The 27,026-nt window shown below is 40.1% G+C and overlaps 1 long non-coding RNA gene across 2 annotated transcripts; it reads right to left on the bottom strand.

Annotated features, from left to right (window-relative positions):
* Positions 1-338: 338 nt before the first annotated feature.
* LOC123652793 lies at positions 339-18,144 on the bottom strand. Of its 2 annotated transcripts, none has more exons than XR_006742284.1 (3): positions 17,862-18,144; positions 642-777; positions 339-554 (listed from the first exon to the last, which is right to left on the bottom strand). It is a non-coding gene; the product is annotated as an uncharacterized LOC123652793 (long non-coding RNA). The 2 variants fall into 2 exon arrangements; XR_006742285.1 differs by lacking the exon at positions 17,862-18,144 and adding an exon at positions 2,530-2,654.
* Between the last annotated feature and the right edge of the window lie 8,882 nt (positions 18,145-27,026).

A 27,026-nucleotide genomic window follows, 5' to 3' on the forward strand; every position in this document is an offset into this window, starting at 1 on the left:
ACATTAACATCCGAGATTGTATATCAAATCCTAATATTATTACTGTGTTTGAGCACTTGTAATTTTATGATGACCAGTATCTTATTAATTAATAAAAGAGATGTTTAACGTAACATTCCCAGCAATATGCCCTATTCTTCTTCTAGCTAAGTGTTTATGTACATGGATTTGTTTTTATGATTAAAAATCTTATAATTACATTCTCTTCATGCTCTCAAAATACCATTTGGCTTAAAGAACTGATGTTTTTTCTGGTAACTTCCACATGGCATCTGCTCAAACTACTTTTCAAACTACTGCATTAATTTGCTAAATGTTTATCTCTTTGTACTTGCCTTGTGGAAAGCATCGTTGCTAGTTCCTTTTTCCCTAAATTAGCAAAACCGCAGCCTGTTCCATCTGGCAATATCATAGCTTCCCACTTGGCAATATGGTGTAGTGGTTATGAGCACAGGCTTTCAAGTCTATCAAGTATGAGTCTGAATCCCAGTTGTAGAACTTTCTAGACGTGATCTTGAACAATTTATTTCAAATCTCTGGACTAGGTTTCTCATCTGTAAAATGGGTAAACTAATGTTAAACATCTTATAGAGTTATTGCAAGGAGAGTAGTACAGTGTCTGGTCCAGAATAAATGCTTACGAAAATCTTCTTTTCCTTGTTAATGTTTTAGTTTTCTTGGCATAGTGGGAAGCACACAGGCACCAACATCAGATGGACTTGTTCCAGCTATGTCACAGGGCAAGTCAGTTGCCTTTCTGAGTCTCAGTTTATTCATCTGTTAAATAGAAATAGTGATACCTTAGAGTGCTAATGTACTATTACAAAGACTGATTATGATAAAATATGTTTAAAAATCTCTCATAGTGCCCGGTCTGACCAAGTTCTAAATATTGTTTAGCAAACCTTGTCATGAGCTCTGTCATAATATGATTTCACAACTGCAGCACCCTTCCTATAATCAATTTCTTGCCCTCTCTACAAGTATATTTAGTGCATACAAGGTTTTTTGTATTTTTTTAAAAAATATATATTTTATTGATTTCAGAGAGGAAGAAAAAGGGAGAGAGAGGTAGAAACATCAATGATGAGAGAAAAAAAGCAACTGGCTGCCTCTTAAGCACCCCTATTGAGGAATGAGCCTACAACCAGGGCATGTGCTCTCGCTGGGGATTGAATCGTGACTTCCTGGTTCCTAAGTTGATGCTTAACCACTGTGCTTCAGGCAGACAATACAAGGTTTTAGTACATGCAAAAAAATATGTATTAAATATGTACCAGTCTCCTGGACTAGTGTTATATGCTGTTTACGAATCATGAAACCCTTTTATTCTTTTTCTCTTTTTTCTTTAAAACATTGAATTTATTGGGGTTACACTGGTTAATAAAATTACTTTGGTTTAAGGTGTGCAATTCTATAATACGTCATCTGTATATTGTATCGTGTGTTCACCATTCCAAGTCATGTCTCTTTCCATCACCATTTATACCCCCTTTACCCTCTCCTGCTTCCTCCCTTCCCTTTTGCAATCACCATACTGTTGTCTGCATGTGAAGTTTTTTATTGTTTGTTTATTTACTTTGACCCTCCACCATTAAGGTACATGTATAGGTATTTTAATAGAGAATATTTATTTTATCTCTAAGTACCATTGACATTATCTCTAGTGTATGCTATGTCATTTGTCTACCTTGAAGTGCTGCTAGGAGTGTGCCGATGCATGTGTGTGCTTATTCACTGATTAGCAACATTAGTTGTACCTCTAGTATGTCTTTGGCAGTGAGGTGTTTGGGATAATCAATGAACAAACTAAACAAAGTTGTCTCTCCTTATGAAGCTCATATTCCAGTGGGGAAAGACAGATAATCAACAATGCACAATCGCAAGTGTAAATTATATAGAATGTTAGTGGTAATATTAACAGTTTTTATGGAGGAAAGAAAGAGTAAAGAGATTGAAGGGGAACAGGAGTCTGGGGTGGAGTTGCAATTTTAAGTAGGATATTTACACGTTATCTAACTTTTCAGATAAAAGTAACTCAAGAAACAATTTGAAGACTGTATTACATGTTTTCTAACTTAATATAACATCAATATTTCTGACTTGATTACCTCATCTGTCCATAGACCCTGCTCTGTCTTTGTCTCACTGGGGTGTAATTATATTACCCTTGCCTTCTTTTTGTCTCTTTATCCCCAGCCCTTGGTTCTCTGTAATTGAAAGTCCCACATTGCCACAGGATGATATTACAAAATTCTCCTCCTCCTTGGCAGAACCATCATGGCCCTGTGGTGCTCCTCCAGGTTCCTCGGTGCCCTGCCCATCTTTGGGGGACTCGGTGCACGCTGAGCTTCCTGTGCTTTACATCTCCACGCCTTTGTCATCATTCCCACCAGATACACCGTTTCACGTATGGTATGCTTACTAGAAATCACACTCATCTTTCGAGTCCCAGCTACAATGCTGTCTCCTTCCAAGTGCAGTGAATTTTCCCACTCACTCCTCCATATCCTATGCCCCAGATGTTACCTGGTAGGAGGACTGGATGAGCGGCTTCTCTTGAAATCGTCAGTTCTTTCCCTGCTGAAAATGGTTCTTATTTACCATGAAATCCCAACAGAAGACAACTCTGCTTAGTTGAATTATTTTAATTGGGCAACTTACTCTCAAATAGTTTAGGGCTGTGGTTGGCAAACTGTGGCTCGCTAGCCACATGGGGCTCTTTGGCCCCTTGAGTGTGGCTCTTCCACAAAATATCAAGTCCTGGGCGAGTCTATTTTGAAGAAGTGGTATTAGAAGAAGTTTAAGTTTTAAAAATGTGGCTCTCAAAAGAAATTTCAATCATTGTGTTATTGATATTTGTCTCTGTTGACTAGTGAGTTTGCCGACCACTGGTTTAGGGAAAACAGTTCTGTGGACTAAATGCACAACTTTTATACAAGTTTGAGTTTATTTAAAAAAAAAAAATAGTTGGGAGAGAAAAGCACCTGTGGAGAGGTCTAAACATGTTATCAGCTAACACATTAGTGGCCCATTGATAATACAGCTCTGGCTCATACACCACCAGGGAGTTTGCCTACCTGCACAGCTGGGTCTGGGCTTCCAGGATCGTGAAGTCCAGGCCTGACTTTGCCTTTTGACCATGGGATGTTTTTAGAGAAAGCACCTACTTTCCCTGGATGGCTATCTCCTCATCTGTAAAAGGTAAGGTTGATGTAGTTCCCTCCCAGCTCTAAAATTCCGTGCGGTGATTTCATCATTTAATATGTGAGAGCTCCCTGCCAGCTCTGTGGTGGTCCTTGCTGCAAAGTTCTCAGCTCAGCATATCTGGTGCCCCAGGGAGGTCTCTGACTAATGTGGGCTGCCTAGCTTGGCAGTTTGGTCAGCCTGGCCTGATTCAATTCTCCTCCGGCACGAGGATTAGTGTCCACGACATGCAGAGCCTGGTGGAGGGAACGCACCCTGGTTTAACAATACAGTGATGGTCTTTGAGAAAATCCCATGCTCTCCTTGGCCTCTATAATTCCAGCAGCGTGACTGGAGGCTCAACTGAGAACTGGTCACAGCGATTGTTTCCTTGGAGGGCCTCCAAATGTTCATTCTGGAGGTGATATCGGAGCCAGATGGGCAACACCAGTCCACGATGAGGTCCTCCTCTCTCCACACCCAGCCCCGTCTTAGTTTCAGAACACACGAGGAGATTTAGCAACCTCCATATGCATACATGCCAACCACACATAAAAAACGGTTATTCTAGTTGACACTTTGCCAGTGGAAATTAATATGCTGTATGTAGTGTGTTGAGAATGCTCTCCACTTAATAATAACCAGACTTCAGAGAATGAGAACAAGATGCAAGACTACTGAGAAATGAAGGGCAATAATCTGTATGTCCTGTGTTTTTTTTCTTTTCTTTTTTTTCCCTATAGCATACATTTTTAGATTCCAAAGGCAGTAGATTTTCTATATAATTTAACTGGGGACTTTTCTGTCAGGTATTTGTTATTAAGAATCAGGAGGACTTGGTTGCTTCAGAAAGAATACCAGCAGGATTTAGGAATTTCTCGGCCAAATTACCCTGGTGCCTGGCACATAACTGATGCTCAATAAACATTCGTTGAATGAAAGTATGAGATAATATATTCTCACCTGTGAGGATAGTATTTATGGAGGCAGACTGGGGCAGCAAATCATATTTTTAAAACATTTTGCAATTTGGGTTCTCTGTAGAATTCCAAACAAGTTAGAGATTTAATAACAATTGGTTAAAACTAATGATAAATGTTTTCTGAATGCAAAAGAGAGCTCAACCTACATATTTTGTTTGTTTGTTTTGTTTTTGCTAGCTAGAGTTCCGTTTCCCTTTTTTGTTTTTTCAGCTCTAAGGAAGACTTAAATAAAACTTTTGGGATACTTCCTCCTCCATACCCCACTCTTCCAACCTGGCAGGTAAAGCCACCATAAACTAGAATGATGCTCCCTTTTATGAGCAGCAGATTTCTCTGGTGCTGCTCAGTCCTGCCACAGGGATGATGGCTTGCTTATATAGCTCGTGTAATGAATGGCCCAAGATTTATTTTCACATTTATTTAGGACAGTCTTCTCGCTGTCACTGTGCCAACACCATCAGCACAACTAGACGTTGCATGAAAAATTACAAGCTTTGGAGGGGAAAAAAGCCCAGCTTAAATGCCTGCTCTGTCACTCATCAGTTACATGACCTTGGGATGCTTATTAAACATATTTGAGTCTCCTTTTTCTCAGTGTTGTTGTTCCAGTTGAACAGGATCACATCTGTACAGAATCAGGCCTGCCGTGGTAATTTCTAGGGGTCCACTTTGCCTCCCATCACCTGGGATTTTGTGTTCTCTGCCTGCCCTCCCTCTCCCTCTTCCCTCCTGACTAACCTGAGGTAAATGAATACTCACCAGCTCACCCTACAGTTGGTCTATTCCTGTGATGCTGTTACTTGGTCACATCTCCTTGTCCATCTCAGTGGGAAGGTGAGGGTTTGGGATGCTTGAAGATGGCCTAGGGTGCCTTCTGCCAGAACAGAAGTCTGACTTTGTACCATGACAGCTTTAAAAATGTACAATTTTAAGTTCACATTTCTGCTCAATTAATATAGCTCATCTTAAGATTTTCCATAGGGACAGGTTTGAATTACATTGCCTCAGTTTCTGGGGTGAAGATACTAGACACAGTTATAACTGACCTTCAGTAGCATGGTCACCTCTAAACCAGTGAGTGACTGTGACCTAACATTAGTAGCATTAGGTATTATGGTCCATTTTTGCCACAGCATCCAGATGATTCTTTATAACATGACAGACAAAACATAACACTCTCCTGCTCAGTGCCTTCCAGTGGTTTCCCATGTTACCTAGAATAACAGTCAGGGTCCCGCATCCCATTGGCTAGGATGTAGGGAAATTTATGGGACCTAATTTGCCTTCTCTGCCATCTCATCTATTTGTCTCTCCCTTACTTACTGTGTTCCCAGCCCATGGGCCTCTTCCTTGTGTCCCACCATGCAGAAGTCAGGGTCCCACCTCAGAACTTTCCCGCCTATTGATCCCATCCCTGGATGCTCATTGTATATAGCATGCTATTCCAGTCTCTGTTCCAGTGCCACTACTTCAGGGAGGTCTATTCTGAGCACCTCATCTAAATTAGAGCCAGTGACCACCACATTCTGTCCCTTGACCAGATTTATTGTTCTGTACACAAAAACACATTTATTTTTTAAAGCATGTCTCTCCTTCTAGAATATAGACTTTGTAGGAAGTTCATTTCAGTCCCTGCAGTATCTGCAGAGTCCAGAATAGTGGGCCTAAAGCAGGCCCAGAGAAGTTGCTCAGTGAATATTTGGTGAGTGAATGAAGAAATAGATTGATGGAAGGCTAGCCCTGAGGCTGTTCTGTGGTTTGGTAAGAAAAGGGCTGGGAAACCACTTTTTCACTAAAGACATCGACATGCTTTGTCTCCGTAATAAGAACAAGAACAAGAGCGGTATAATAGCTTCAAGTTATTGAACATCAGGATGCCTGGCTGAGTGGGAATCTGTGAGTTGTTTGTGATCATTCATGAGCTTATCATTTCATCACTTTGGTCTGTGGAAATAGTTCATTATAAGGTTATTGCAAAGAAAGCGTGCAGTTTTTAACTAGATTGAGGTAGTGCATCATGAAACTTAGACTCTCATGTATTGATGGGCACAGGTGTTATGTCATAACAGGTCCTCTTACACGGTTAGCGCTTTCCTTAAAGGATCCCTCAGCAAGCTGGCCTGACTATCCCCACCCCATTTCCTGCCAAACACATCTAGACAAACATCTGAGAACATAAGTTTGAGATTCCAAAACTTGGATGCTAATATGCGACAATTCTGTTCAAATGAATTCGGCCTTGGATAAGTTACTTAAAATTTCAGTTTCCTCATCCCTTCAATGAGGAATAATTAAGTAATAGCATCATAGGTATGTACTATTTGAGAAGTAAATGAATAATGCATAATGTGATTAGCATAAAGTCACCACTCAATAATCATTAACATTAAAAAAGGGGGAAACCTAAGAATTTGGGACGCAAGAAATGCAGTTCTTGCCCTCCCCTCAAAAATGCTATTTTCTAATATGGGACAGAAAAATAATTTTCTGGAGGATATATATTTCACATTATACCAGTCTGCAAAAATTCATACAAATGGGCACATACACAAATTTAAAATGCTGGCATATTGCTGCTTCTTTATAAAGGGCATTTGGAATATCAGTTCTAATTGTCCTCATAGCTTTCCCTATGATCAGCTACACAACTTCACACTTTCAGGCCTCTACCTAGGGTAGCGTGAGTGAATCTTTAGAATTGTTTTGTTTTGTCCACACTTTTTTTTTTTTTTTTTTTTTTTTTTTTTTTTTTTTTTTTTTTAACAGCTTGCACCAATTGCCTCCCAGAACTCCCTTGTGAATGGTGTAAGAGGAGTAGTTCCTGGAACAAGCCTATAGAGTGACTGGCTCGTCTGTACATGGGGTCAGATGTGAGAGAGTTCCACCTGGGGTAGAGTCAGACCAGGGCTTTTTTGTGTCACTCAAAGGAAGATGTTAAGAGCTCACATCTGTCTTTTAAACTATGGCCAATTCTCTTAAAACACATGCAAAAGCACTTATTACAGACCTCAGCTAGGTAGTAGGGAAATTTTATTAGTGTTCCTTTTGTTGAGTATCAGCTTTTATTTAGAGGCAGAAAAATATATTATTTCAAATAATAAACTTCCCTCCTCCCTTCACACACACTTGCACATCTGAAGTTAGGGCAGATTCAGAGAGACCCTTCCCTCCTCCCCCAAAAAGTAAGATAATCCAAGGACACATCCCTGAAATGATCTTGGGTTAACTTTTGGAGGCAAAAATTGCTCAATAACAGCCCTTTGCTTCTACAAAGTAAATTTTATAGTCATGTAGAAAATGTCAGTGCAGAGAACTGCAGAAGCCCAGGTGTGTATGTGTGTGTGTGGTGGGAGGTGGGGCAGGGGCACCAGGACAAGAGGGAGATGTAGAAACAGTTATTACTCCAACAGAAATAATTTTCTCTGTCTTTCCTATCCTCCCATTTCCCATAAAATAGACTTTTCCAAATTACACATCAGCTGTTTGCAGTGTCTGGGACAGAATGCATGGGCTGTGATTTTTTTCCCCCTCCCCAGCGGGAAACTAAGAAATGAGTCATAAAACATTAATACTGCCTTAAAATAACTTAGGGTAGGGTAATCTCAAGATGAACTCGAGTTGAGCAGCAGAGGGAAGCTGCACCTCCAGAGGAAAAATTTCATTAAAGAGGACTTGCCCTTTCCACGGGGAGTTCTGGGGCTGCCTTCCTGAAGCCAGTAGGGCTGTGTCATGCTGAGTGGGAATCCTGGCTGCTCCTCACATCTGTGGAGCACTCCCCTTCTCAGAAACAGAAATAACTGCAGAAGTGAACGAAATTCTCTATTTTAAACAAAGGGATTCTAGCACATCAGTTAGCACATTACAAGTGTTTTGAAGTTTCCACAAGTTCGAGTAAAATCGGGATGGCACTAATTCGGACGTGTGGTAACCCGTGATAGGCTGAGATGTAGAGTGGTGGCTAAAGGGCACAGGTTCAGGAGTCAGATATATCTAGGTCAGAATCCTGGCTTCGCCTCTTATTAGCTGTGACCTTGAATAATTTATTTACTTCCTCTAAGCCTGTTTTCTCATCTGTAGAACTGGGACAATAATATCTAATTATAAAGTAGTTTTGAAGATTAAACCAGATGATGAATGCACAAGAGGCCATGACTGAAAAATAAAATCACATTGCCTTTCGTATTTAAATGACCCTGAGCCCTCATGTTACTAGGAAGTAACAGGCAAATAGGAAGTCCGATTTCCCCCTGCATTCCTCTTCTTTGAATTATTTCTGGGAATAGCAGAGAAAGACTTATTCTTTCTACCAATTAACTCTGGTAGTTATTATTCCTCTGAAAGATTTCTGTTCCAGATACCTCCTGTAACCTCTGCCATTGTATAACTCACTCCTCTGGACTGGAACTAGTTAGAATGAAGCCACAGCTCCCCTATGTAGGTAATGCCTTTGTATGAATCAGCAAAGGATTCATACAGACAGGGACACAGCTTTGGCTGGGGTGGAAAACAATGTCCTCTTTATCCAAATGGACTCAGCTCCATATCAGGATCCAGGGTTTGCAGCCTTCACTCCCCCCAACCACCCCCTATCCCTCACCCCCTTTTCAGCCAGATGCTTTGGGGCAGTAAAAAACCAATACAACCATGAGCAGCGACAGCCTTGGGCAGTGTCTGGCTGCATCTAACAGGAAGTCCCAAAGCAACACTGGCTTAAGTAACATAAAAGTTTATTTCCTGCTCATGTAAAAGGAAGTGGGCCTTCCAGGTTGGTCTTACCACTTCGTAGTGACATTAGAGAACTAGTTCTACCCCCCCCCCCCCCCCCCTGCTATCCTAAGTAGATGGCTTCCATGGACAAGGCCTTATAATGGTCCATGATAGCTGCAGAGCTTATGCTAACTTACCCAAGTTCTAAGCAGCAGGAAGGAGGATGGGCATATAAGGATTTTTGGTATAAATCTTATTCACCAAAAAGTGATCAAATGACCACATCTGCCTGCATAAGAAACTGAGACATGTTATATTTTTAGTTGGGCACAGGGGTATAGGGTGATTCTATTATTGAGGAAGAAGGGAAAATGGATGTTGGGTATAAGCCATTGACAATTTCTCATAAGGCTTTTTTTTTCACTCCCAGTTTTACTTTGTCACTTTCTTACCATTACCAACCCCTCCTCCCAGCTCAAAACTGCTAAGACTCAAATTTAATAAAATGTAATTGAATGCAAGGAAGAAAAAAAATATTGCAGGAACTGACGGCAATTAAGCTCGTGGGTTCTAGAGTTAGATTGTGTGGGTCCATACACTGTTTAATTTCTTAGCTGTAAAACCTTGGGAGGCTTTTTCCCTACCCTTTCTGGGCTTCTAATTTTCTCACTTGCAAAATGATAGTGTTGTTATGAGTATTAAATGAGATAGTGTACATGTAGCCCATTTAGTGCAGAGTGTAGATATTATTACAAATTAGCATTCTACAGAGGGTGAGAGCAGATGGGCTATGACATATCTCTTGCCATAGTTTCTTGACAATTACAAGATTTTCCACTTATCCTTCCAAACTGTGGTGATGTTTATGAAGTCTTTCCTAATGTCCAAGGACCCACTGACCCCTAACTGCTTGCTGACATTTATCCTTGGTTTGCTCCACTGTATCCTTGAATAGCTTGAAAACTTGCATTTGAACAGTTAGTATAATTCTCATTCTTTGTGGCAAATAAACACTTCACTTGGCTTACCTTTTCAGCCATTATCATCACAACTATTTGCCAGAAATAAGTGGCAGAAAGAGAAGCCTCAGAGGAGCAAAGATTGCAGAATGCATTCAACTCTGAGGATGTGCGCAGCATCCAATGCCTGTGTTCCTTGGCCACAAGTGATCAGTGTGATGTGCTCCGCCAGCTTCCGATAGTATCCACGAGGCAGTATGGGGACTGTATTAGATGGCCATATATAAACGCTCACCTTCTTAATTGTTTCATTTTGAGGGAAATGACTTTAGAGACCAACAGAAATATAATCACTCAGTATGGTGGCCAGTCATGTTAAATGGGTTAGAAGTATACATGACTATCATACCACTTAACGGAAAGTCCTTAATAACTGTTTAGTGAAGAAATAAAAATGATGATATACACTAATGTCCCAAAGGTCTCTATCTGGACAAATAAAAAACTGTCAACTACTCCCAAATTGCATTTCTGTTGTTTAAAAAGAAAATAAAAATTCTTTTCACTGGAGACCTTACTATATATCTGTAGATCTTGCCAATGATTAACGCATGTTGTGGTACAAGAGTACTTATTATTCCTATCTGCTTCTTTCTAAAAAATACTTTTCATGACTGAATAAGGGGCTGATGCAAAATAAAGTTACAATATTATAAAATCAAGATCATGTAAAGGAAAAGACCTATGTTAATTGCAAAAGACACTCATTACTATAAGTTTCCTTGTAGCCAGGACAAAGAAAGGAAACATGTCAAGCTTTATAACTCAGAGGTGACTAAGCACATTTATTCTTCAAGGGAGTAATTTTTTTTCATGGCAGCGCATTCTAAAAGATATTTCCCAAATGGAATCTTCTGTGGAAGGCAGTGAGAGATATGATATGCAGTGTCCTTGAAAACAGAGCTGTAAAATCTATACTAATAGGTTTCATGTGACTATTGTAAGAATGGAGGAAAGCTAAAGGCACAGGTTTTTTTGTTTTTTGTTTTTGTGTGTGTGTGTGTGTGTGTGTGTGTGTGTGTGTGTGTGTGTGTGTTTTGTGCAATTTAAGACAATGATTAAGCGCAGCTAGGCAGATGTGGAGGCCTGCCTCCAGGAGTAGATGAGACACTTGTGCTTTAAGGCTTACTCCCTAAATATTCCTTTCTCTCAGTTGTATGGCAGACATTTGAGGAAGAACTGTTTGTCTAGTGACTATTATTTTAAGAGAATGTTATAAAGAACAAAGAAGTAGTTGATAGAGTTGAATTTGACCTTTAGAAGTGTCTTTCAAAAAAGTTTACTATAGGCAATATTTTTTCTGGTGTATCTCCTCAGGCAAGGAGAAGCAAAGGGGAAAAAAAAAACCAAATGGGACAACATCAAACTAAAAAGTTTTTGCACAGCAAAGTAAACCATCAGTAAAATGAAAATACAACCTACTCAGTGTGAAGAGATGTTTGCCAATGATATGTCTGATAATGGTTTAATATCCAAAACTTATAAAGAACTCATACCACTCAACACAAAGCCCCCTAAACAATCAAATTAAAAAATGGGCAAGGGCTGAAACTGGTTTGGCTCAGTGGATAGAGCATCAGCCTGCGGACTGAAAGGTCGCAGGTTCGATTCTGGTCAAGGGCATGTACCATGGTTGCGGGCACATCCCTAGTAGAGGGTGTGCAAGAGGCAGCTGATCGATGATTCCCTCTCATCAATGTTTCTAACTTTCTATTCCTCTCTGTAAAAAATCAATAAAATATATATATTTTTTAAAAATGGGCAAGGGACCTGAATAGACACTTTTCCAAACAGGACATACAGATAGCCATTAAACATGACGAGATGCTCAACACCACTAATGGTCTGAGAAAAGCAAATTAAAACCACAATGAGATACCACTTTACATATTTCAATATGGCTATCAACAATCTATAATAATAAAAGTGTAATATGCTAATTAGACTGGACAGTTGAACGACCTTTTGGATGGAGCTGGGATAGTGAGGGCTGAGGCAAACTACCAAGGCTGTGAGGGCCGAGCCCCTTGCACGAATTTCATGCATCAGGCCTCTAGTAAATCAATAAACAACAAGTGTTAGCAAGGATGTAGAGAAAAGGGAACTGCTGTGCACTGTTGGTGGGAATGCAGATTGGAGCAGCCACTATGGAAAACAGTATGGAGGTTCCTCAAAATTTAGAAATGAAAGTACCGTATGACCTAGCTATTCCCTCGTCTGGATGTATATTAGAAGAAACTCTAAACTTTAATTCAACAGAATATATGCACCCCTTTGTTTATTGCAGCATTATTTATAATAGTTCAAGATATGGAAGCAACCAAAGTGCCCATCAGTAACCGAGTAGATAAAGATGTGGTACATAAATGAAATGGAATATTACTTAGCCACAAAAAAAAAAAGAAAGAAATTAAATCTTACCATTTGCAACAGTTTGGATGGACACAGAGGGTATTATGCTAAGTGAAATAAGTCAGTCAAAGAAAGACAAATGCCATATTATTTCACTTATGTGTAAAATCTAAAGAACTAAACAAAGAAACAAAATTGAAACAGACTCATAGATACAAAAAACAGTCTAATGGTTTCCAGACTGGGATGGGTGAGGGAGTGGGGGACTTAATGAAAAAGGTGAAGGGATTAAAAAGCACAAATTGGTAGTTACAAAATAGTCACAGGGATGTAAAGTACAGCATAGGGAATATAGTCAATAGTATTGTAATAACTATGTATGGTGCCAGGTGGGTACTAGAAATATAGTGGAGAACACTTTGTAAAGTATGTGTGATTGTCTAACCACTATGTTGTCCACCTGAAACTGTACAATTATACCAACATAATATTGAATGTAAACTGTAATTAAAAAATAATAAAAATTTTAAAGTTTGCTGAGTGCATTGAAATACAGAGATAGTGTTTATAACACAATTTTATCTTTTCAGTTATTTTGTTATAAAAATATAATACAAAAAATTGTTTATAAAAACAAATTACTCACATTCCTATAATCATAATATGATTACTGTGATGATTTTAAATTATATCCCATACATTTTTTTTATAATCCTCCTTTCAATAAGTGAAGCTAATTTCCATCTCTAAGTGAGAGCTGGATTTAGCACCTGGATTGAAACAAATGGGACATGGTAGCAGAGAAAATGTGGGACTTCCAAGTTTAGGTCATACCATGTGGCTTCCTCCTTGCTCTGTATCTCTTGTTCTGGAGTCAGTGGTTCTCAACCTTTCTAATGCTGTGACCCTTTAATACAGTTCCTCATGTTGTGGTGACCCCCAACCATAACATTATTTTCGTTGCTACTTCGTAAGTGTAATTTTGCTACTGTTAATGAAACATAATGTAAATATCTGTGTTTTCCAATGGTCTTAGGCGACCCTGCTAGTGGTTCTAAACCTGCTGCTGTAGAGCCTAAGACCATCGGAAAAACAGATATTTATATTATGATTCATTAACAGCAGCAAAATTACACTTAGGAAGTAGCAACGAAAATAATTTTATGGTTGGGGGGGTCACCACAACATGAGGAACTGTATTAAAGGGTCACAGCATTAGAAAGGTTGAGAACCACTGTCTGGAGGAAGACCACTGTCTTTTTATAGAAACAGGAAGCCCTTTGAAGAGGCTCACATGGTAAGGATGGGCTGTTCCCTGCCAATCGATGACAAGGAGCTGAGGCCTCCTGCCACCAGCCATGTGAGTGAGCCAATCCGTTAGTCCCAGTCAAGCTTTCAGATGACTTCAGCACTAGCCTCTTGAGAAACCCTGGACCAGAACTAACTGGTCAAGTGACTCCAAATGCTTGACCTCCAGAAAGCTGCAGATCATAAGTGCTTATTGCTTTAAGCTTTGAAGTTTTGGGCTAATTTAGCTACACAGCAACAGGTAACTAATATAATCACCACGAATATCTTTTTTGTTTATTTATTTCCATTTTCCTCCTCTGCTGCAGAGAAGCTTCTGCTTTGTAGGTTCAATCAAAACGTACATAAACTTGTCTCCTACGTTTTTTACTTCGTCTTTGAGAGGCAGTTGAGAATGTAAACTATACATCCAGTTTACCTGGGTTTGAATACTGCCTCCTCTCTTTCTATGTGATTTTGGGTATGTCAATTTCTTTGTGCCTAATTTTTCTCATATGTAAATGGAACATGATGATAGTATACAGGATAATTGTGGGAATTAAGTGAGTTAATATGCATAAAAGGATTAGACGAGTGGTGTGCAGTAATCATTATAGAAGAGTAAATAATTACCATAATCATATAATCATTAACAATTACTTTACCACCATTTAAAATTTTTTGGTAAAATATACATATTATAAAATTTACTATCTTTACCATTTTTAAGCATATAGTTCAGTGGTATTAAGTACACTGTTTATCCATCAGGACTATTCATCTTCAGAATTCTTTTTCATTTTGTAAAACTAAAACTCTGTACCCACTAAACAATAATCCCCAATTCCCTCCTTCTTTTTATCTCTGGTTGGATTACTCTAAGTACCTTATGTAAGGGGACTCATACAGTATTTGTGTTTTTGTGACTGGCTTATTTCACTTGGCATAATGTCCTCAAGGTTCACCCATGTTGAAGCATGTGTCAGCATTTCCATAATTTTAAGTCTAACTGATTCCATTATATATATATATCTCCCATTTCATTTTGTTTATTGATTTATTGATGGTCATTAAGGTTACTTCCATGTTTTAGCTATTGTGAATAATGCTGCTACAAATGTAAGTGTACAAATAGCTTTTTGAGATCCTGTTTTTAATTTCTTTGAGTATATACCCAGAAGTGGAGCTGCTGGATCATATGATAATTTTTATTATTTTCAGAAACTGCCATACCATATTTCACAGCGGATGTATCATTTTGCATTCCCACCAATAGAGCACCAGGGTTCCAGTTTCTCCTATCCTTACCAACCTTAGTTATTTCTCTTTGTTTGATTGTTTTATTATAGTCATTCTAATGGATATGAGGTGGTATCTCATTGTAGTTCAGATTTGCATTTCCATAATCATTAGCCATGTTAAGCACCTTTTCATGTGCTCATGGGCTATTTGTATATCTTCTTTGGAGAAATTTAAGTCCTTTGCCCATTTTTGAATAGGGTTATTTGTGCTTTTTTTGTTTTTATTTTTGTTTGTTTTTGTTTTGGTTTTTATTTCTGTTGTTGGATTTTATAAATTTCCTATATATTCTGTATATTAATGCCTTACCAGATATATGATTTGAAAATATTTAGTCCATTTGGTGGGCTGCCTTCTTTATTCTGTTAAAGTCTTTTGATGCACACATGTTTTTAATTTTTATGGAGTTCAATTTTCTATTTTTTCTTTTGTTTTCTTGGCTTTCAGTCATATCCAAAAAAAAAAAAAATTAATAAATCTGATGTCATGAAGCTTTTGCCCTGTATTTTCTCCAAGATATTTCATGGTTTTAGGTCTTACTTTTGGGCCAAGGTTCATTTTGAGTTAATTTTTGTATATATAATCTTATAGTGTAAGGGTCCATCTTCATTTTTTTGCATAAGAATATATAGTTTTTCAGCACCATTTGTTTAAAAGACTGTCTTTTCTCCATTGAATGGTTTTGGCACCCTTGTTGAAAATTACTTGACCATATTTGTGAGAGCACATTTCTGAACCCTGCTGTATTTCATTAGTCTGTATGACTGTCTTTGTGCTGCTACCACACTCTTGATTATTCTATCTTTGTAGTAAATTTTGGAATCAGAAGAAGAGTTTTGTTCTTTTTCAGGATTATTTTGACTATTGGGGATAATCCCTTGAGATTCCATATGAACTTTAGGATAATTTTTTTCTATTTCTACAAAAACATTGGAATTTTGATAGATATTATATTGAATCTAGAGATTGTTTTTGGTAATATAGACATCTTAACAATATTTTCTCCCAACCCATGAACATGTGATATCTTTCCATTTATTTATGTATTTAATTTCTTTCAGAATTTATAGTTTTCATTATATAAATTTTTCACCTATTGGTTAAGTCAATTTCTAAGTATTTAATTTTGATGCTATTGTAAATGGAATTGTTTTCAGATTATTTATTGCTTTTTGTGTGTCAACTATGAATTAGTTTATTAGTTCTAAGAGGACGTTTTGTGCAATATTTAGAGTTTCCTATGTATAAGATCACATCATCTTTGAAAAAAGAATTTTACTTATTTTTTTCTATTTGTATGCCCTTTTTTATTTTATTTTTTTCTTGCCTGATTGCTTTGTCTAGGATTCCCATATTATGTTAAATAGAAGTAGTCCATCTAGCTAAAGTTTAGTCAATTGGTTGGTCTTTTTAATGAAGAAACTTTGGGGTTTGTTGATTTTCTCTTTTATTTTCTAATCTCTATTTTATTTATTTCTTTTCTAATCTTTACTATTACCTCCATTCCACTGGCTTTGGGTTTAGCTTGTTCTTTTTCTAATTCCTTAGATTGTAAAGTTAAGTTCATTTGAGATCTTTCTTATTTTTTTTAGGTGTCTCTTTTTGAATCTTTATGGTAGCAGGCTGGCATGTAGTGTGAGTATGAACAACTCCTAGTGGAGTCTTATGGGATCTCAGGCATTAATTTCCGTTGAGTTTTGTTGTATCAAAACTCACAACTGTATTGTTTCAGACAGAAAGGATTGCAGTCTTAGACACTTAAGAATCAAGATACCTGAGTGTAAGTTTTGAGGCTCTACTTAACAGCTGTTTGATCTTGAGCAAGGTTAAGGCTCATTGTCTTCATTATAAATTTACTAGAGGCTCGGTGCACAAAATTTGTGCACTGGGGTGAGGGGTGTCCCTCAGCCCAGCCTGCACTCTCTCCAAACTGGCACCCCTTGGAAGATTTCTGACTGCCAGGTTAGGCCTGATATTGGGCCTAAACTGGCAGTCGGACATCCCTCTCACAATCTGGGACTGCTGGCTCCTAACCATTCACCTGCCTGTCTGCCTGATTGCCTTAATTACTTCTGCCTCCCAGCCTGATCACCCCCTAACCGCTCCCCTACTGGCCTGATTAACATCTAACTGCTCCCATGCTGGCCTGATCACCCCAACTGCTCTCCCATGCTGGCCTGATGGCCCCCAATTGCCTTCCCTTGCTGGCCTGATCTCACTCCCAACTGTCCTCCCCTGCAGGCCTGATCTCACCCCCAACTGCCCTCCTCTGCTGGCTAATTTGGTTCTGATTGGTCAGTTTCTATGCCAGAGACTGCCAAAAGCTCTGTCCCCTAGGCAGCCATTGGCTCCTCACACTTCACCCAGATTTGGTTCTGATTGGTCTGTTTCTATGCCAGTCAGCATCTCTGGTTCTATCAATGGGGCCTGATCAGAAAGGTGGGGCTGATCAGCAGCCCCCAGTGGAGGCCTGGAGAGAAATGGAGTCACAGCTGCTGGCTAGGTTTGGAAACAAAGAGAGAGGCAAGTGCTGATCAACAGCTGTCACAGAGGCTACAGATCAGACCCTACTTCTATCTTTAGGCCTCTTTCTAGGCCTGGTTCACAGTCCCCTCAGTAGTCAGTGCTGGGTCACAACGCCTGCTACCATAGCAAACAGTGCTGGGTCGCCATGGCAACCCAACACTGACTACAGGACTCACTTCCAGTTGGTTGAGCCTTCAGTGATGGACCCAGGGTTTTTATATATTAGGATGAGATAACAATTATCATTTTATGAGGGGTATAGTGTGGATACAATGAGATAGCTTTTGTCAAAGTACCAAGTAAAAATATTAACAGTTATTATTTACTGTGAGCTTTCTAGAGGCAGGGAACTGTGGCTTTTTCTTCTTCTAGTGAATAAAGTCTGTAGTAGCTATGACAGTGCTTAAATTACATATAGGGGCCATGTATCTCTACCATCTACAATAGCACATAATGGGCACTCAACAAATGCCAATTGAATGAATGAGCTAATTCCTCTTACCTTAAAGGGTGACTTTCATGACCCTTGGCAAGTCATTCACCATCTGCATCCCTCCACTCTGCCTGTCATAGTGCTGCTCCTTCAACAGGAATTCCTTCAGGGGTCAGCTCTTCACAGGCAGAGCCACGGCAGCACCGAGGTTTGCCATTATCACTGGAGAGGCCTCACGACTTCACTAGATGCTATCCCACTGGGATGACTGAGAAGTAGAAGAAAAACAAGCAAAAGAAGTAGCCTGAGCTTGTCTCAGCGTTTCTTCATCTGCTTCTTGTCATCATCATCATTCCTGCTTCCCTCACACACACACACAGACAACCCTCCCTCTCCAATAGCCATCTGCTCTCTTCCAGAAAGACACACATGTACTTCCCAAGTATCAGTTTAGGGCTGGAGTCCAAAGTCTTCTCTTATCTGAAATTCACTCTGCACTTGCCACTTGGCAGAGCTTGCAAATAACTCAGTGGGTGTTTTTATAGTCAGCACTAAAAAATAAAAAATAAAAATAAAAAAGAAATCGCCACACCACTAATAAAATTTTCCGTATTGTTGTAACTATTGGCAAAAGCAAGTGTCTAGGGAGACTGGCTGCCTAAAAAGCTTCATTATGATGCAAGAATATTTTTTATAGAATTTCAGCAGCTCCAGCCTGACTTGTCAACTCTGCTATGTGGCTTTCTAAAGTCATTCCTACCCCTCCCTAATTGGCCCTCAAACCCAAGAAAATACTGAGGTCAGTTGTTGGGAATCTGAATCTTTCCAAGTAATTAACAGGTAGAATTACCAGGTAGCAGGCGGTGTTTGCTTGTAATCCGTCAATAATGGCTGCAGTGGGGGTGATTGTCATCTTGAGTGGCCTTGCAACCATGTCTAATTTAAAGTGTCAATAGAGTTTATTTCTGTCTTTTATTCCTACTGCCAGGTTGTGAGTTCCCCCTTGAGAATCCAAGCTCAAAGTCAGACAGATATTTGGAACATATGAATTTCAAGGGAGAAAAAAGTTACTCAGAAACTCAAAATATGTAAAAGCATTTAGGCATCATTCCTCTATCACATGATTTGGTCAGATTAGACCAGCCTATATATTCAAGGCAGATACACAGCATTGGACATTTAGATTTTAAAAAGCTGCAAAGTTCCACTTTGCCAACTGGATTGGGGGTAATAGCTGGTATAAATGAGGGTCTTTTAAGACTCACTAATGCTTGCTACCACTGCTAGGCTTCTTGCTTTTCACTTACATATTTTCTTTCTTAATTTTTCACTGAACTTTTTTCTAGTTCAAAATAGATTGATTTGCCAAAACAACAAAGCCTATGGTGCATGTTGAATATGCCTCGATTTGCACATTTTTCATTAGCAGCATCTGGTCTTGGCTGACAAAGTTTTGTGACTGCTCTTGGTATCAGTTTTGGGTAGAGCTGCTGTGAAGTCTAATTGACTGCTTCATTCTCATAAATACCTTCCCTCTTTGAAATAACCTTGATTGAAGAAAGTCATTCCTTGTTTTATATTTAAAGACAGGGTCCCATTTTCTTCCTTTAATTTTTTCTTTTCTCCTCCTCCCTCCCCCCTTTCTTCTGACACATATAGAACCAAGATGTTGGGTTCCAGAAGCACACGTTAGTTCACAGATGGCTTTTAGGAATACCCTTACCCTGTTTGTTTCTTGCCATTTGAGTCATTTAGGTAATATACTTTATTTTTCAATACAGGATAAAAAATATTCTGAATAGATATCTTCAGGTACAGCAATCAATGTGGTTTGGTTATGGTAGTGAATGAGACAGAAATTTTACTACGAAGTTTTTTTCTAGACTTGCCTTCTTAAAAATTTTATTGAAAGTTGAATTTTAAAATGCTGATGATACAACAGCTGGTATCCAGCATTTGTTTTGAATTTGTATCTAATCAAGATAAATAGATTTTCTTTATAAGTAAAAAAAACACACACACAAAAAAAACAAAAAAAAACACAACACACCAAACAAACAAACAAACAAACAACAAACAAACTGGTATGGGGGGGGGGAAAGAGTAATGTGCTTTTAGCCAATATGTTCTGTTAATATATTTTAGATTTAAATATATTAATCACTTCTTTATCAGGGAGGAAACATAAGAGCCTACAGAGAAAAGTGTTTTCAAATGGCATTGTCCTAGGCATTCAGTATCTATTTGGCTTAAGTAGGTCATCATACAAGAAGAAACCAAACCTGAGACAGCAAACCTACTGGAAACTTCCCTCTATATTATAGAGTCTATAACATTCAGATGATTAAAAATCTTGTCCTCTCATCCCTTTTTTTAGATAGCCGTCAAGAAATACATGGTGATTCCTGTAACGTTTGGTGTCAATAACAGAACGTGTGCCCTGGCTCTGCAGTTCAGCTGGTTAGAGCAGTGGTGGGCAAACCGCGGCTCGCGAGCCACATGCGGCTTTTTGACCCCTTGAGTGTGGCTCTTCCACAGAATGCCACGTGCAGGGGCACAGGTATAGTGCGATTGGAACTTTGTGACGCATGGCCTGGGTGAGTCTATTTTGAAGAAGTGGCTTTAGAACACATGTGGCTCCTGAGCCGCTGTTTGCTGACCACTGGGTTAGAGCATCATCCCCATGTACCAAAGTTGTGGGTTTGACCCCTGGTTTGGGCACATACAAGAATCAATCCATGAATGTATAAATAAGGGGAACAAAAAATTAATGTCTCTCTCTCTCCCTCTCTCTATCTCTCTCTCTAAGAAGCAGTAAATTTAAAAGTAATTTATAATTTTTTTTTTAGCTATGCAGTTTTTTTTTTTTTTTTAGAATTCCCCTTTTTCTTCTTCTTCTTCTTCTTCTTCTTCTTCTTCTTCTTCTTCTTCTTCTTCTTCTTCTTCTTCATCTCCTTCTTCTTCTTCTTATTTAACTTTTGGTTCCTTATCCTTAACTATCTTTAAATATGTACTGTCCCCATTCTCAGAGCAATATACTTTCTCTCAGACTTCAGAATGTTTCTCTTCCCTCATCTTTCATAGAGCCTATATTGTTTTTTTTAAATTTTATTTATAATAAATCTTTATTGTTCAGATTATTACAGGTGCTCCTCTTTCCCCCGTCTTCCCCCATAGCTCCCCTCCACCTGATCCCCAACTCCACCCCACCCCTGTCTTCATCCATAGGTGTAAGATTCTTGTCCAGTCTCTTCCATCACCCCCTGAGAATTGTTAGTCCAATCCCTTTCTATGTCCCTGATTCCATTATATTCACTAGTCCATTTTGTTATTCAGATTTTTTATTCACTTGATTTTTAGGTTCACTTGTTGGTAGGTATGTATTTTATGTCTTTTTGTTGTTCATAATTTTTACCTTTACTTTTTTCTTCTTCTTCCTCTCCTTAAAGAATACCCTTCAGCATTTCATGTAATTCTGATTTGGTGTTGATGAACTCCTTTAACTTTTTCTTGTCTGTGAAGCTCTTTATCTGACCTTCAATTCTGAATGATAGCTTTGCTGGGTAGAGTAATCTTGGTTGTAGGTTCTTGTTGTTCATCATTTTGAATATTTCTTGCCACTCCCTTCTGGCCTGCATAGTTTCTGTTGAGAAATCAGCTGACAGTCGTATGGGTACTCCTTGTAGGTAACTAGCTATTTTTCTCTTGCTGCTTGTAAGATTCACTCTTTGTCTTTTGCCCTTGGCATTTTAATTATGATGTTTCTTGGTGTGTCCCTCCTTGGATTCCTCTTGTTTGGGGTTCTGTATGCTTCCTGAACTTGTAAGTCTATTTCTTTTACCAGGTAGGGAAAGTTTTCTGTCATTATTTCTTCCATTAAGCCTTCAATATCCTGCTTGCTTTCCTCTGGCATCCCAAAAATCCAGATGTTGGTACGCTTTAAGCCATCCTGGAGGCTCCTTACACTGTCCTCACACTTTTGGATTCTTCTTTCTTTCTGCCTCTCTGGTTGGGTGATTTTTTTCTTCCTTATATTCCAGATCTTTGGTTTGATTCTTGGGGTATATTGATCTATAGTTGAGTTTCTGTATATTCTTGATTTCAGAGATTGTATGCTTAATTTCTGACTGGTCTTTTTCCATTTTTTTTGGTATTCTCTTTAAGATCCTTGAAAGTCTCACCAAGCTTCTTGGAGGTCTCATCAAGTTTCTCAAAGGATTTTAGAAGATTCTTGAGTAATCTTATAAATGTGATTCTGAACTGTGTGTCATCCATTAGTTTATTCTCTCCCATTCATGTCATGTTTCTGTGTTTCCTCATTTTGGCAATCTCCCTGTGTTGATAGAGTGGCTTTATGTGGTTGTTGACCTATAGGGGTAAGTAGCTCAGCTTTCCCAAACACCTGAGGTGGTTGCTTTTGCTATATCCCTTTATGGGCTTAGTGCACAGTCTTGGTGTAATTAAGTCTGATTGCTGTTGGTATACTGGGAGGAACTGACTCCAGGCCAATTGTCTGTGAGGACCTGCTGTGTCTATAAAGGAAGAACTGCTGCGCTGGAGACACACCTTGTTTCAGTGGGGCTTTGGTGTCACTTCTGGGTGTAAGGGATTGAAACTGAGCACTAGAACTCTGGTTTCTGGGTCTCAATGAAGTGCAGTTCAGCTACAGCGTGAACTGTAGTCCTGTCCTCCTTGGATCTGTTTGCCCCAGGTTGCAATTTTGCTAAACTGCAACAGAGAGGGCCATTCATATGCAAAGTTTGCTGCTTGGAGCTTGGATGTGTTGTAATGGAAGGAGTCTTAGGGCAGAGTCTCAGGGCATCACTAGGCTGGGGCATGGCCAACAGTAATGGGGGCCCGGCCACCTCTCGGATGGCATCCCTGTGTCTCCCTGCATCTCACATCACAGCACGGTAAACAATCTCAGCTCTGCAAGCAAGCCAGCCCCACTTTCTTTCTTTTTTTTAATTAAATATATTTTATTGATTTTTCACAGAAAGGAAGGGAAAGGGATAGAGAGCTAGAAACATGGATGAGAGAGAAACATTGACCAGCCGCCTCCTGCACACCCCCCACTGGAAACGTGCCCACAACCAATGTACATGCCTGTTAACGAAAAAAACTATTGAAACCTGTAAAGAATTTTTTTTAAAGAGTTTATTTGAGCCTTACTGTCAACAATTGCCGGGAAGCAGAACCTCAAAGGATTGAGATAATGCTCCAAAGAATGGTGGATTACATTTCTCTATTTATACACTGAAATCAAAGGAGGGACATAGGTGGGTTACATGAAATTCATTGGTGATGGAGTAAGGAGGCGGGAGAAAGCAAAGCGGTGGGAAACTCCTGGGATTGGATAAAAAGTAAAATGATGGAGGTGTACTCAGGTGAGTGCAGGAACAATTAACATGATAAAGAAGGAATTTGAGGCATCTGTCCTGGCGCCCACCACATTTGGTTGTGCCCCAGGGGCTCCGGAAAAAGGGAAGTTACAAGTTACCCAGACATCTCACAGATATGTTATCTTAGAGGCAAAAAGGCAAATGGCTCAGTAAAAAGATCAAAGTTGATCTTTGTCTGGGGAAATATCTGGGAAATGACTACCTACTATAACCTGTTAGACATTTAATTTTCAAACCATCTTTTGTGGTTATCTTAGATCTCTGGGTTTGCAAGACTGCCACGCAGGCCTTCCCTGAGCTTGTCAGGTTAGCTTGTGGCTCTTTTCTTTCACATGCCCTTGACCGGAATTGAACCTGGGACGTTTCAGTCTGCAGACCAATGCTCTATCCACTGAGCCAAACCGGTTTCAGCCAGCCCCACTTTCTGACCCATGGCAGACAGTCTAGCCCACATGTGTCAAACACAAGGCCCGCGGGCCAAAGCCGTCCCGCCAGGCCTTGCAATGTGGCCCGCACCGAGCTGTCATCACTGCACTCCGCTGCGTTTCCATCACAATGACAGTTTATGACTGTTCAGTAAACCATTCGGCCCGCGATTTAGGCTGGATTTTAGATTTTGGCCCCTTCTCTGATTGAGTTCAACACCCCTAGTCTAGCCTCTCCCCAGAAACTGGATTTCAGAGAGATTGGGTGCTTGTCTCTCTTCGGGTTGAGGAAAGCACCACCCTCTGCGCGCCAAGATCCTCCGCCAACCCATATAGCATCCTCGCCCTCCTACCTCAGCTTTTCAGCGCTTGTGCCCTGGATTCTCCTCTTTCTCTCTCAGCCTAGGTGAAGGGCTTCCTCTCAGCCAGCTTTCGTTTGGTTTTTGGGAGATAGACGTTTGTTTTATAGTTTTTCCTTGGACTGGTGTGCCCGGCAGCCGTTTAGGTGTGTTTATCCAGTGCTGCCATCTTCCTTCCTTCTAATTTATAAAATTTTTAAAAAAAGAACAGAACATGTGTCACAAGCCTATCCACGATATAGCCAAAGCTTCATTGCCCCACTCTCACAGGGGTTTCTGATACATCCTGATGCAATCTGACAGATGTGTCACAACAGCTAAGCCCTGTAAACACCCACAGCCCTTGGACAGTGGATGTTGTCAAAGAGCAAATTGGAAAACCTGCTGTTCTTGTACAGTGTCTGTATTGCCTCCAAACCCCTGCCTTCTGCAAAGCACGAGGGAAGAGGCAAGATGATGTAAGTCTGGGCTTTTAAATAACAATAGGGAAACAGGAGCTAGATGAAATAATAAAAATATAAAGAGGTGAAATGAAATGAGCTTGCCTTTCCCCAATTGAAACCCCAAAGCTTTGCCGTTTTTATAAGAGGGCCCCCTTTAGAGGAATGGCTCAGCAGTGACATGCTTGCACACCTGTGTTAAGGAAGCGCCTTCTGGGTTAGAGTCTGGGAGGGCCAGAGAATAGAAGTGGGGATGTTCTCACTGTGAAAGAAAGAAGAGCAGCCCCAGAAAGATCCCCCCACACCCATGCGTGTTTCGGAGCCCTGGTGCACATTTCTGGATCGGATAAACCGGTGCTGGGAGCGGGGCCCGCTGCCAGGTTCCGCGGAGGCCAGGAGGTGCGCGGTGACACCCTCGGAATTGCACGCAGTTGTGAGGTCTGCTTCTCAGACATTTGGACGGCTGCCACGAGGCAGGGAGGGAGGAAATTGGGCCGGTTTGCATTCTGTTACAGGCCAGGCTTTTGGATGACAGGATTCTTTCCAATCAAAATGCCATGGATTACTCCCCGCTGCGAGCTAATAGGGTGCTAATTAGCATATTTCATTTATTTATTTAACTGGGATGGAAACCATTGGGCACGTGGCCCACTTAGAAATGGTTTCCCAGGGAAGCCATGAACTGCTCTAAGCGCTACCTCCTCAAATGATGGAAACCAGTCCACAGAAGCACAATGCAGGTCCCTCCCAGGCCCCCACCCCTTCTCTCCTTCACACCCCACTCTCCTCCAATGGCGCACACTAGGGCTGGAGTCGAATCTGGTCTCACTTCAATAAGAAATGAAATTGCAGACATTTCCAATATAGTGCATCTCCATGGACGCTTTTTGGCAACAGCACAGACCCTCTTGACTACAGGTGAACTATAATAATGCCTCCTGGGTATCCGCGGAAGCAGAGGCGCCTCCTGATCTCTTTATCACTCTCTCTCTCTTTCAGATGCAGCGCCAGACTCACACCGCGCCTGTGGATGGTTGCTGGGTTCCAGGGCCCTCTCTGGACTATTGCTTGGGGAATCTTAAAACACCTGTTTGCCATGGTTTCCTCCTTACTTAGGGAAGAACTCACTTTATAATCCTCACGCTACACTGAAGTCCTTTTCTGTTCTTTGGAGTTTCATGTCTGTTAATCTCCCCAATGGCATATTTTCAGTTTGTTCAGGGGTAAACTATTAACAATGTGCGATGAAACAAAGCAGTCCAAACCCACCGAGCAGAGAGAAGTGGATTCCAGTATCAAACTGTTCTGGAGGTGGAATGCTCACTGTGCTAAGCAGCCACACCAAAGAGCTGAGAAGCAGGTAGTGCTACAGAGAACTCTGCCAAGGTTGTTCAATAGCAACCTCACACTGTAGGAGTGTTTCTCAATTGCTTGGTAGAAACGTGGTGTTTCATATAAACCTTTGCTTCCCAAGGACCCCGTTAATGGTGCCGTGATCTGCCCATTTGTCTGAGCCCCAAAATCTTAAAGCCATCACAAACGTTTCCTCTCACCCTAATTGACGACCATGGGTCTCTCCACTTTTACTTCCTGACTGGTTCTCAGCCATATCTTTTCTGCATTTCCATTGTCACTGCCTAATTCAGGTTGAGGTTACCTGTCACTCAGATACTTGTTTGGAGGACTGGAGCGCCCGATTCACCAGAGTTTGTTGGACATTCAGAATGCAGTGGCTCCCTTAGTCCCACGACACATTTGCATTTTAACGAACTCCCCCATGTGATCTGTCTGAACATTAAAGATTGATTGCCTGGTTGGCATGGCTCAGTGATTGAGTGTTGACCTATGAACCAGGAGGTCATGGTGCAATTCCCTCAGGTCACATGCCTGGGTTGGGGGCTGGATCACCAGTATGGGCATGCAGAAGGCAGCAGATCTGTGGTTCTCTATCATTATTGATATTTCTATTTCCATCTCTCTCTCCCTCTCCCTTCTTCTCTGAAATAAGTAAAAATATTTTTTTTAAAAAATATTGACGATCACTGAGCTAGATTACCACAAGCTGCCATCCATTGTACTTCTGTCATCCATTTCCTCTGTCAGCATGCTCCACACACCTTTCTTTATGGCACATAGATCTGATTATGTCACTCTTCTACTTAAAAAATTTCCCAGACCTCTTCGTTATCTACCAGATAAAATCTTGCAGCAGATATGACATTTTCAGCTTACCACATCAGGTAGTCCAGAGCTATAACTTTATTTTTGTATATAGAACATAGTTTTTTATGTCAGGTTTCTTATAGTATTTAATGATAAAAACTTTTTCTGGCCATTTCTAGAAGATCCCAGTCACTTCATGTTTTTCTTAGACTTTTTATATTGAGGTTTAGTCAACCCTAATTTGCCATTCTATGCTTTCCACCTCATTTTCCTGCCATCAGAATTCCTAGGGACTCACATAATTTTAATTGCATTGCCTGGAAGTCAATGGGCTATTATTGGTGTCTGACCCTGTTGGAACAAGTTGTCCGGCACAGTCATTGCTCCATGCTGGTGTGCACCAAGAGGCTAGATCCCCATCTTTCCAGACTGTCCCTGATGTTAT

Source organism: Pipistrellus kuhlii, unplaced genomic scaffold, assembly GCF_014108245.1.
Source record: "Pipistrellus kuhlii isolate mPipKuh1 unplaced genomic scaffold, mPipKuh1.p scaffold_m20_p_2, whole genome shotgun sequence".
NCBI classification, from domain to species: Eukaryota; Metazoa; Chordata; class Mammalia; order Chiroptera; family Vespertilionidae; genus Pipistrellus; species Pipistrellus kuhlii.